This window comes from Adiantum capillus-veneris, chromosome 1, assembly GCF_014529385.1.
Source record: "Adiantum capillus-veneris isolate H3 chromosome 1, ASM1452938v2, whole genome shotgun sequence".
Taxonomy (NCBI): Eukaryota; Viridiplantae; Streptophyta; class Polypodiopsida; order Polypodiales; family Pteridaceae; genus Adiantum; species Adiantum capillus-veneris.
This window is the reverse complement of record NC_140931.1, coordinates 116,582,508-116,594,636: the sequence shown is the minus strand read 5'-3', so window position 1 is coordinate 116,594,636 and position 12,129 is coordinate 116,582,508. Positions and strand designations below refer to the sequence as shown.

Below are 12,129 nucleotides of genomic sequence, written 5' to 3'. Positions count from 1 at the left end.
GAAGAGAGCCGTTATTCTCAGTTCTTAAGTTGACTACACGAGACCAAACATATGTTGAGACCTAAAGCTCATCTCTCTCTCTCTCTAAAACAGCGCTAACTTTGTACAAAGCCAACAAAAAAGAGAGAGCAGGACCAGGATTTGGACCACAGACGACCTAATTGGAACCTTTGCTACAACGTCTTCATAGTGCCATATATATGAGTCCGAAACATTGTTAATAAAAAGGAAACGTAATGAATGAAAGAGCAGAATTCTTCAGGAAAAAAGAACACATCTGGAAGAATACATCTGTAAGATTTTTGTACAGTTGGACTTGGTATAGGGAGCGCGATCGCACATGATGATGAGGAAGCGCCTCGACGATGTGCTTTGATCACTTTGGAAAATAAGTGTGACCAATTGAATGCGCCTAGCGGTAGCTGGTTGTTGCGTTATATCTTCATTAATCAGCAGCATTGCAGCAAAAGCGCCTGCAAAGAACACACGCAATGGGGTAGCTCAGACATGACAAGTATATGAGCAGACACACACACACACACACACAGAGAGAGAGAGAGAGAGAGAGAGAGATTGTTACGAGGAAGGCTGCGTATCCAGGCTTCGGCCAGGTGAGAGAGGTGCCATGTGTATGCAGCACAATACACACGCGCCGATAAGGACGGTCCGTCGGTCTGATATGCTAAGGGATGAAAATGATGATTGTCCAGACTCCACCGGGGCAGGTATATCTCTCTACGAGTCTACATATATTTATTGCACGTGCGTGTGTGTACATGAGATAATGTGTGTGTGTGTGTGTGTGAGAGAGAGAGAGAGAGAGAGAGAGAGAGAGAGAAACTCTACCTTCTACTTCTGGTTCTACCAGGACAAAACGCTTGGCGCGTATTATGGTTGTGTATGTGCACACAGACAATGCGTGCATTATGCGCAGGTGTCTGTGGACGCGCGCTGGATGTATCGTGTGGAGAGAGAGAGAGAGAGAGAGAGAGAGAGAGAGAGAGGCCTGAGCAGTGAGACTCTGAGAGAGAGAGAGGGAGAGAGAGAGAGAGAGAGAGAGAAGTAGTTATTAATGACTATAAATGAGTGCCAACTTGCACTTGGCTTGCAGAGGGTGATGGTGGAGAAGGCTGCGAATAACTGCCCAAGCAGAGCAGGACGTGAGACCGGCGGGGGGGGAGTCGGGGACGAGAAAGAGAGAGAGAGAGAGAGAAGGAAGCGTGTCACTGTGTGTGTGTGTGTGTGTGTGTGCGCGTGTGTGATATAGAGAGAGAATGTTAGGGCCCGGTCACGAAGGCATGTGGGGGGCGTCGGGCGTCCAATGAGAAGGAGATGTTAAAATTAGGAGAGAGACACGATGTGGGTGGGGAGACTCCAAAGAGTGAGCAGCCCCCTATACACTTATGCTATGTATAAGGTATACAAGTCAGTGGGCGCCTAGACTCTGGGCGGCCGGGCAAGGCACAGGCGCCTATACCCCAACAACCTCCCACTTAAAGGCGACTGTGTCTTTAAGCAAGAGAACCTAGTCTAAAGACTACAAAAGGCGAGAGAAAACCGCTCTCAACCGATGCCCACTGGCTGGCTGTGATCGTGTGCATCCGGCTATCCTGCTCCCGTGTAAGTCCATACACCACCAGACGTACCGCACACGTACTACAAGTATGTACGCAATACCTGCATATCTCCCTCGTGCACTATGCCATCATCAATCAACAAACGACTGACAACCCCAACTGCAAATGCTCCCACTGCAGCTGCGATATCCGGTCTCAAGATCAGCATCTCATACATGAGACCACCGAATGCCGATGCAATGCTAGCGGGCCCTGATAGCTCTACGGAGCATGCATCAACATATATATCCCTGGCAATAGGCATCTCTGACTGACAAGGCGTGTCAGCCACATGTATCTCCTGACTGTCCGCAAAAGACGCATCAACCTGTCGTGCAACCTCAGAGCAAACCAGCTGCTCTAGATGTCTGTTGGAAGACATATCCTGCACAACTATATCCCCATGCTCACTGTCGAGCATGGAAAGGAATGACTGCATAATCACTGACATCTCAGTCTCCTCTGCAATCATCCACTGCAAACATGACCACTCAATCTGCTGTGACTCACTAGAGCTCTCATGCTCTAACTCCGTATGCATAGACTCTTGCACAACGTCCTCCTGTCTTGACTCACTAGAGCAAGACCGCTCTACCTGTCTATCCTGCATAGAAGTATCTTGCACAACTGACTCTCTACTTTGCTCAGTCACTAGCAAAGCATGCATGTCCGACTCTATCACCTCTCTGTGTGACTGCTCAAGTCATGCCCCAACTGTGTGCACAACGAGCTCACTACTCTGCACTCCATGCAAAGTACCCTGCAACCCATGAGCAAAAGAGACTCGCCTGCTCTCTCGCTCTCTACCTGTCTGCATGATCACAGAGACAACACCATCTCTCGCGTGATCCGCATGCAATGGGTAACCTGTACCACTCCTGGCACCTCTCGCAATCACTAGCGAACCCAAATGCATCACAAAATCTCGCTCTTGTAGCGAAATCTGACATCCACAATCTCTAAGCTGACCAATCGAGATCAAACTCACTGTCAAATCTGGTACATAGCGCACATGTTGTAACAAGTAAGATGCACCACTCGGTAATGACAGTCTCACATCTCCTGCACCTACTATCGCATGCACCGATTCATCGGTCAAACGTACACTGCCAAGCATCCCGCTAGAATAGCTACAAAACGATGCACGATGCGGCGTGACATGAAACATAGCATATGCGTCTAGCAACCACTGTGAAGGGAGTGCACTATCCACATGTATAGCATCCCGTGCATAGCTCGAGGTAAAAGTGACATCCCCGTCACTAGTATACTCCGACACTACATGTGCCTCAACTGTCAAAGCAACTGAGTCCATGGCATCACTACATACATCTCTGAGACTGCCATGTCTCCTACGATGTCGCATACGACGAAAACAACGCCGTCTAACGTGTCCAGAATGACCACAATACCAACATGTCACCTGTCGGCGTGCTCGTGAATGTACATGTCTCACACAAGTCCGTGATGACTCAGATCTATCATACATATCATGTAATCTGCGCCAAAGTGCTCTCGAAGTAGTCTCATACATAACAAGAGCATATACAGATTCCGCAAGGTGCAAAGAGAGCGTAGATAGTGCCATCTCCTCTAGCTCGTGCCACTGATCGTCAGACATGTTTGAAGGTCTACCTGCATCACCACTCAATGGTCGATGCAACCCTCGTTGTGTCAATGCATCAAGCATACACTCTCTCCATGCTGCAAAGTCTGACCCATCAAACATGCACATTTCAGAGAGATCATAATCTGAGCGATCACCTGTCTCTGCCATGAGCACAATGTAGCAAACTAGAAAGCAAAACCACCTCACCAACAACACCTGGAAACTGTCTACAAATATGGCCAGAAACACAATGTAAAACCTGTGAGACACACTCCAAAATAGAGCTCCCGCAATGTCAATACAAGCCTCACCTGCTCTAGTATCACACTGCAATCTGTGAGCTAATCACCAAGCCCACACTGTGCGGTATCGATGCATACACACGCACAAATCTCCCACCTGCAGAGAACACCGCGCGCAAATGCTGAGTGCAACCCGCAATCTCTACCTAGATCGCATAAACAATACGCATAAAACTCCTGGGAAAATTTTGCCAGAGTTTTGTCAGTAAAATGTCCACAAAACCAGTAACCAAACTGACTACACGCTCAAAACCATGAGCAACCAAAGCGCATCAAACCGTACTCCAAATGCATGCACCAAATCTCCACACTTTGCATACATCATTGCAAACACCTGCAAATCTAGTACACAAATATCTGCTCTACTTGTGACTGCCAAAAAACATGCTCGAGGCATACATTGCCGGGCTCAAAATGCAATCACATTAGTCTCCCTAAGCATCAAACCACATAAGGCATACATCGTATCCTCCCACCTGTGAGAAAACTTGCAGCAAATATCACTCTCACATCTGAGAGCAAACCATGTGTGGAATCTTCGACACACAATAAACAACTGCTGCTGCAGAAAATTCAGCATTCAGAATTTTAAAATTCTGATATAAAGAGCGCGTCCGGAGCGTGCCAAAACCCCAAGGTAGACTCCTGGATCACATGTATCCGAGTCCGGGTGTGAGCTTCACTAAAAACCTCCGTTTCGACCCAAAAACGTAGCATAAACTGCCAAAAGAGGGCTGAAAAATGCAGCTCCTCAACCGTAGCTCGAATGAGGTTTCTGATGGCTCGAATGGCTTCGAAAGGGGGGTAAAACGTCAGGACATCTGAAGGAAACGCTCTCGGAAAGCTGAATTTACCGATGCCGAAGTCGAAACCCTGTTTTCACTCTTGAAAGTGCGCGCGCGCGGACGTGATTTCGGGAATGAAATTGGCTCTCCACTGTCGTCGTGACTGTGCACACACGCGCTCCCTTCGCACCTACGCTCTGATACCAATTGAAGGAGAGAGAGAGAAGGAGACAGACACGATGTGGTTGGGGAGACTCCAAAGAGTGGCAGCTCCCCCTATACAGTATACTCACTATAAGTATAGGGTACCAGTGGGCGGGCGCCCATGACCTGGGCGACTGGTCAAGGCACAGGCGCCTATACCCCAACACAAAGGTATGTATTGCAGCTAGGCCAGTAAATTCAAAGGTAAGTCTAGGATTTCAATTAAAGCTAGGAAACATTAAAAGGCTAATATTAATCAGCCCATCCTTAATTAGAAAATTGATCCTAGATCTTCTTTACCAAGTATGGCTAGTCCACATGTTCAAAGTAGCCCCCACTTGTTTTCTGTAAAGAAGATAGATTATGTATCGAAGTGTGCTAGTGAGTCAAAGGTAAGTCCAAAAAAGAAGGGGCGAGTTCTCTCAATTTGGAAAGGAAGGGAGGTGGCAAGTGTTCACTTTAACAAGTGGGGGAGATGAATGTAGCAAGAACGTATTGTTGGGTTTTTCTCTCTCTCACCCTTTCATTTTGCAATCCGAAGGTGGCAAATCAAGCAACCAGTCTCTCTCTTTCTCTCTCTCTCTCTCTCTCATGGGAGCACAAAGAGGTAGTCTATATGCTTGAGAACTTGGATATAAATGCAAATCCAACAAGTGAAAGCTTCTTCTTCATCATCATCATCTCCTACTAGTCTAGAAGAGGGTATATTAAGACAAACATTTACAATGATAGTAGCAGGTTACACAAGCTTAAAGTGCGATTTCTCTTAAGGTAGTCAGTTGAATTTGTAGAAAATCGAGGAGTCTACGCCATGAATTGTCCCTGAAATGCAAGTGAACATGAAACATGTGACTTCTTTTATTGCTGAAAGCACAAGCCAAAGGTTGTTTGTGAGTCAAAAGTGGAAGAGAGCCGTTATTCTCAGTTCTTAAGTTGACTACACGAGACCAAACATATGTTGAGACCTAAAGCTCATCTCTCTCTCTCTCTAAAACAGCGCTAACTTTGTACAAAGCCAACAAAAAAGAGAGAGCAGGACCAGGATTTGGACCACAGACGACCTAATTGGAACCTTTGCTACAACGTCTTCATAGTGCCATATATATGAGTCCGAAACATTGTTAATAAAAAGGAAACGTAATGAATGAAAGAGCAGAATTCTTCAGGAAAAAAGAACACATCTGGAAGAATACATCTGTAAGATTTTTGTACAGTTGGACTTGGTATAGGGAGCGCGATCGCACATGATGATGAGGAAGCGCCTCGACGATGTGCTTTGATCACTTTGGAAAATAAGTGTGACCAATTGAATGCGCCTAGCGGTAGCTGGTTGTTGCGTTATATCTTCATTAATCAGCAGCATTGCAGCAAAAGCGCCTGCAAAGAACACACGCAATGGGGTAGCTCAGACATGACAAGTATATGAGCAGACACACACACACACACACACAGAGAGAGAGAGAGAGAGAGAGAGAGATTGTTACGAGGAAGGCTGCGTATCCAGGCTTCGGCCAGGTGAGAGAGGTGCCATGTGTATGCAGCACAATACACACGCGCCGATAAGGACGGTCCGTCGGTCTGATATGCTAAGGGATGAAAATGATGATTGTCCAGACTCCACCGGGGCAAGTATATCTCTCTACGAGTCTACATATATTTATTGCACGTGCGTGTGTGTACATGAGATAGTGTGTGTGTGTGTGTGTGTGTGTGTGTGTGAGAGAGAGAGAGAGAGAGAGAAACTCTACCTTCTACTTCTGGTTCTACCAGGACAAAACGCTTGGCGCGTATTATGGTTGTGTATGTGCACACAGACAATGCGTGCATTATGCGCAGGTGTCTGTGGACGCGCGCTGGATGTATCGTGTGGAGAGAGAGAGAGAGAGAGAGAGAGAGAGAGAGGCCTGAGCAGTGAGACTCTGAGAGAGAGAGAGGGAGAGAGGGAGAGAGAGAAGTAGTTATTAATGACTATAAATGAGTGCCAACTTGCACTTGGCTTGCAGAAGGCTGCGAATAACTGCCCAAGCAGAGCAGGACGTGATGGTGGAGAAGGCTGCGAATAACTGCCCAAGCAGAGCAGGACGTGAGACCGGCGGGGGGGGAGTCGGGGACGAGAGAGAGAGAGAGAGAGAGAGAGAGAGAGAGAGAGAGAGAAGGAAGCGTGTCACTGTGTGTGTGTGTGTGTGTGTGTGCGCGCGTGTGTGATATAGAGAGAGAATGTTGGGGCCCGGTCACGAAGGCATGTGGGGGGCGTCGGGCGTCCAATGAGAAGGAGATGTTAAAATTAGGGCACACAAAAATGACCTGGATCTTGCCTGCGTCACCCACTCCTTTTGCGTCACCACCCACTCCATTCTCCCAATATAAAAATCTGATGGGCCGCGCAGAAGGCATATTTTTCTGTTACTGTCAGCCATTTTAAACATCCGATGGGCGTGCGCAGAAGGCATATTTTTCTGTTACTGTCAGCCATTTTAAACATCCGATGGGCGTGCGCAGAAGGCATATTTTTCTGTTACTGTCAGCCATTTTAAACATGTTAGCGTTAAAAGGGTTTGACGTCAACTCCTCAACCTTGGCATTGCTTCTCACGAGCATCGTTTTTTGGCTCCTTAAAAAAAACAGGCATTAGAGGCAAAAGCTCATCTGACGTCCTTTCCCACGGCATGTGCAACCATGAGATTAGGGGCTCCGGACCTAATATCTCATGCAGAGCGAGGGGTTTCCGGGGTCCATATTTGAGGGGTTGACAGTGAATGTAACGCCTCTATCTTCATGCAAAGTAAATGTATAGGGAGGGCTTTGTGAGCAGTGGCAAGGACCACATGGAGATGTATAAGTGCATATGCTCCAAGTTCTCTCTCTTTGAACTATGACAGAGCGTCTCTATCTCAACTTGTTTTCGTCAGACCTATTAGATGTGATGCATGGTCATCCTTTGAATAGGGTTTTGCACATTATTCAAGGTGCGCTTCCTAGCTCAATATGGCATATGCAGGTTTCTACGCACTCGTGCGAAAGCATATTCTATGAGCTCTCTTTCCCTTGTCGTTCTTTGCATAGTTTTGGTGCTTCTCTCTATAGATATATTTTGGCATGAGAAGGTAAATGTGCCACTCCTTTGAATATGGTTTTTGTAGGCAAATTTTGGTGTGGGGTTTTTGGCTTCAAGCGTTGATCAACATATGGTGCTTGAGCTCTCAAGCTTTGAATAGGGGTTTTCTCTTCCCCTACTAATGCACTACAAAGGTTTCTCTTTATTTGTAAATTATTGTTTGAGAATGGAAAGAAAGGGTGGTTTCTCTCTCTCAATGCAATTAGCTATGTTTACATTTTGAAGACATGTCACGTTATGGACGATGCTGACATGGGAAGATAGGTTCATGATGAGTTTTTAATCGTAATGGTTGTTGTTTTCTCTAGGCATGCAAAGAGTGGAGCATTCATTGCTCGAATTAGAATCACTATGAAGAGGGTACACAACCCTAAAACCATTTCTTCACCTCATGCACACATAGAACCTCTTGCTACAGCACCTTTTCCTACATCCACTGCACGCATAAACCCCTTTGTGCATGCTTGGTTTCCATTGCCAGCCTCATCCAATGAGCTTTCTTTTTTGGCATAGCCCCTTTTGTAGAGCTAAGAGATGGGAAAGTGTGGTGCTGACTCTTCCAAGGAAATGCAAGCTGTATTAGAAGAACAAAAATATGTCATAGAAGAGATTAGGCAAAGTCTGGTAGAAGAACAACGAAAACTGTCGGTCTCGGTCTCATATCAAGCCATAGGCAAGTTCATCTTCCAAAACAGAGAGAGGGAACTACACCAAAACTAGCTAGGGTATTGAAGTCATTTTAGAAGCAACAAAAATCCCAAATGACTTGGCTGTCATAGAATAGATGGTCAAAACATTTGATGCCAACACAACCACAATGATCATCAATGGTGCAATTACAAATTCCCATATCTTCAAATTACCATTCAACTAGAAAGACCAATTACCCTACACTGTTGACACCATCAATAGTTTTTTTAATGAAACACCTAAATCCACAAAGAAGAGGAGTTTGGGTGGACAAGAAATTCCAATATCCACACTCAAAAAGAAAGCGACATACAAGTTTGCCACTTAGTAAGGAAATCAACTTCAAGAATAATCTGACCTATGTGTCTGAAAAGCTCTTCAGTATGTTACTAGCCAGAGTAATAAACAGTAAAACCCTAATTAATCTAAGCACTATTTTATACCACAATGTGGTAACACAAACAAGAAAATTCAAAGCCTAGTATATATAGCATTAGTTTTACTAGGCTACCTATTGAAAACATCAATGTCAAAAATGTTATGTTGAGATTGAGTAGGGTAGAAGCCTAGAAAGGCTAGACACTGGCTTTGGAAGCACCAAAAGAGAAAACTAAAGTAGCCACACAAGTGACCAAAAAGCACACTCTAGGCAAAAGACTAGGAGGAATCTCTGAATTGGCTTCTAAGAAACAAAAACTGACAAAAGGCTTTTGGGATCAATTGAGTGCCAAAGTAAAGGACCCAGTCAGAACATTAGGAGTCTAGAAGAATTCTGAAAAATCCACTACAAAAACAACTAGTACTTCTCTAGTTACTACCACCTTGAAGACAACCATACAAAAGAGTGTAAATCAAACATCTGAACAAGAAAGAATATCATAACAAGCAATTCTTGTCACTAGACAAGGTACAATGGCTACCATAACCGTAGTTCAAAAAGTTATAGATAGGCTTAAATCTTTACAAAAGAACATGATATTGGGTGATTTGATTATTGACACCTCCAAAAAAATTGTCATATCATACAATGTCCCAGTTATCACATATGAGACTAAGAGAATCGAAGTCGACACAATCATAGATGGTTTTATTGCCATCATTCAAACTGGCTGGAACACTATTGTCAATACTCTATCGAATAAATGATGGAGGCCCAGACATCCATGCAACATCCTCAAATTGCTCGCCTACAGTAGTAGCTAGAGCAAGAAGTTGTCAAGGATGAGAACTACAAAAAGGATGTGCTGAAGCTCAACGAGATTTTATTAGAATAAGAATATGAAAGGAAGCGGCCCACCAATAAAATCAAAGAACTGCAATAGTAAACAGAGCAACTCAAGCTGTTAAAATTTAATTTATATCACTACAACAAAAGAAGGTGTTATCGACGCATATATTGACGCTGCCCATCGCTATGAGCGTCGCTATACGCGTCGCTATGAAACCAGTCGCTATTAGCGACGCTGATAGCGACGTGTATAGCGATGTGCATAGCGACGCATATAGCGACGACCATAGCAGAAAAAAAATTTCTTGGACAGAGGGCAGGTAGCCTGGCCTGTGCCCAGTTAAAAGACGGACACAGCCATAGCCAGACTTGTTGCCCTCTGTCCAAGAAAGCGAGCAGCACCAAAATATCAACCATGCTCCCGCGCGTAGAAATTTCGGCAGAGTTCCCTTTGTTTTTACATAAACTTTTTAAAAAAAACCATTTCATGTATACGCCTCCTACATGCTATCCATGCAGGATCTCACATGAGATTTAAGGCCAATGAAAGACAACCGTACCAACTGAAAAGCATAACCATAACGAACCATAACCATAACTTAAAAGCATAACCATAACCGGCTATAATCACTTTGATCAAAACCATAATGCAGATAACCATAACCATAAACAAAATTAACAATAACCATAAGCATAACCAGAAAGAGAAACAATAACTGTCTATACAATGACAATGACAATAATCATAACCATAAGGAAAACAATAACTGTCTCAACACTAACTGTTTGTACAAAAAAGAGACACAGAAGCGTGTCTGTGTCTCACAAAGCATATAGATGAAATCTGGTCCACTAATGACTAGGCGTCGCAACCTGCACATAGGACAACTCACAAAATTAGTATTGATATTACTTCACATATACTGACTTAATTAAATCAACTCACACATATTAACGTCTCACCTCAAGCGATCAGCGAGACTGTAAGGCCTCCCAGTCTACAGGCTCTCCTGAAGCTTCAAGATCATTCAGTACTTCATAGATACCTCTGCGATATCCATGTGACTCCTCCTCGCGTGATGGAGCTCGATGCATCGTAAGATTCTGCGTTTATACAAAAATCAAAGTAATAAGAATACATGATTCATCGCGTTTTAAAAAACGCCATAGTTAAGATTGGATTAGAAACTCACAAACTCATAGCGAAAGGTGTCGAAGCCTCCGCTCCCAAGATGAGATGTCCCCCTAGTCATATGTCGTACTTGCGCGGCCTCACGCTGTTGTCTGAACCGCGTGGCCGCTGTCCGCTCATCCTCCCTAATCTGCAGCCACGTCTCATGTGGGATGCCCGAAGGCTTCGGCGAGCCGGTCTTGAAAGCCTTCCGAGCTGCATCTCGTCGATGTTTGATGGTGTCCCGTGCAACACCCTTGATCCACCGTGCCGAAACAACGGAAGAACCCGGAGTAGGCTGGTACTCTTTCAGGATGGTCTCCACTATGTAAGTGACTTTTTCCTTTTCTTGCTGATCCCAAGACGTCAGAATGCTGGTCGAAAACTGCAGCTCCACGAGCTGGCGAATCCGCTGTTGCATCTCAGTCCCGACTCTGTCCATGTCAACAGAACCATCTCCCCGTACAGTATAGAGCTTGGAGGCACTAGGATTGTGTGCCCCCCAAGGTGTCCGAGGTGTGCCAAGAGGTGTGTCGAGAGGTGTGCCTGGGTAAGACGGGGGTCGTGAGCGAGGAGGGGTCGAAACATTCGACGCGACCAAGCTGGCCTTCGCGCAAGTGATGGCCATCTGGAAGATAACAGTGGTGGCCTTGATAAATTGTCTTTTGAAGAGAGGTAGAATAGCGCACATCCAAAGACTGCCCGCAAATTGGACATGCATTGTATCCCGAAGTTGTTAGACCTGCATATATCAAAGCATGAATCAGGCCAAGGCAAAGGGCTTGCGAATAGCAAGAATTTTATAAATCAAAAACCATTACCAGAAGCTTCTCCGTATCCTGGCCAATCATGCATAGTCCACATAAGAATTCCATGGATCCTTGCATGCTGACGTTGTCCTACTGGTTCAACCGCATCTGCTATGTCGATCCCATGCCATAACTCCTGGAGCTCGTCAACTAGTGGAGCTAGATAAACATCCATGTCTTTTGCCTTGAACTTACCAGGTACAATCAAGCTTAAAATCAAATGACCCTACTTGATAGCAAGCCATGGCGGGAGGTTGTAATTGATAAGGCACACATGCCAAGTGCTCCATGACGAGCTTCTCAAGCCAAATGGATTGACTCCATCCATTGCCATGCCCAAACGCAAATTGCGTGGTTCACTCTTAAAATGTGGCCAGGTATCTTCAATGTGCCTCCAAGCCTTCGAATCAGCGGACACCCGAAATGTTGCGTCAGTGGATCTATTCGTAGAATGCCACCGCATCAACTTTGCAATGGAACCACAACGAAACATGATTTTTATCCTAGGAATAATAGGGAAATGCCGCAACACTTTAGCTGACACTGTCTCGCCAACTGCATCTTGTTTGTAGCGCATTGCTCCGCACTTAGGACACGACA

The 12,129-nt window shown here is 45.2% G+C and overlaps 2 long non-coding RNA genes across 2 annotated transcripts; both read right to left on the bottom strand.

Moving 5' to 3' along the window:
• Positions 1 to 203: 203 nt before the first annotated feature.
• Positions 204 to 878, bottom strand: LOC147465404 (uncharacterized). Its single transcript, XR_015187992.1, has 2 exons — positions 581 to 878; positions 204 to 473 (listed from the first exon to the last, which is right to left on the bottom strand). It is a non-coding gene; the product is annotated as an uncharacterized LOC147465404 (long non-coding RNA).
• A 4,745-nt stretch (positions 879 to 5,623) lies between these two features.
• Positions 5,624 to 6,293, bottom strand: LOC147465403 (uncharacterized). The gene is made up of 2 exons (XR_015187991.1): positions 6,001 to 6,293; positions 5,624 to 5,893 (listed from the first exon to the last, which is right to left on the bottom strand). It is a non-coding gene; the product is annotated as an uncharacterized LOC147465403 (long non-coding RNA).
• Positions 6,294 to 12,129: the final 5,836 nt, after the last annotated feature.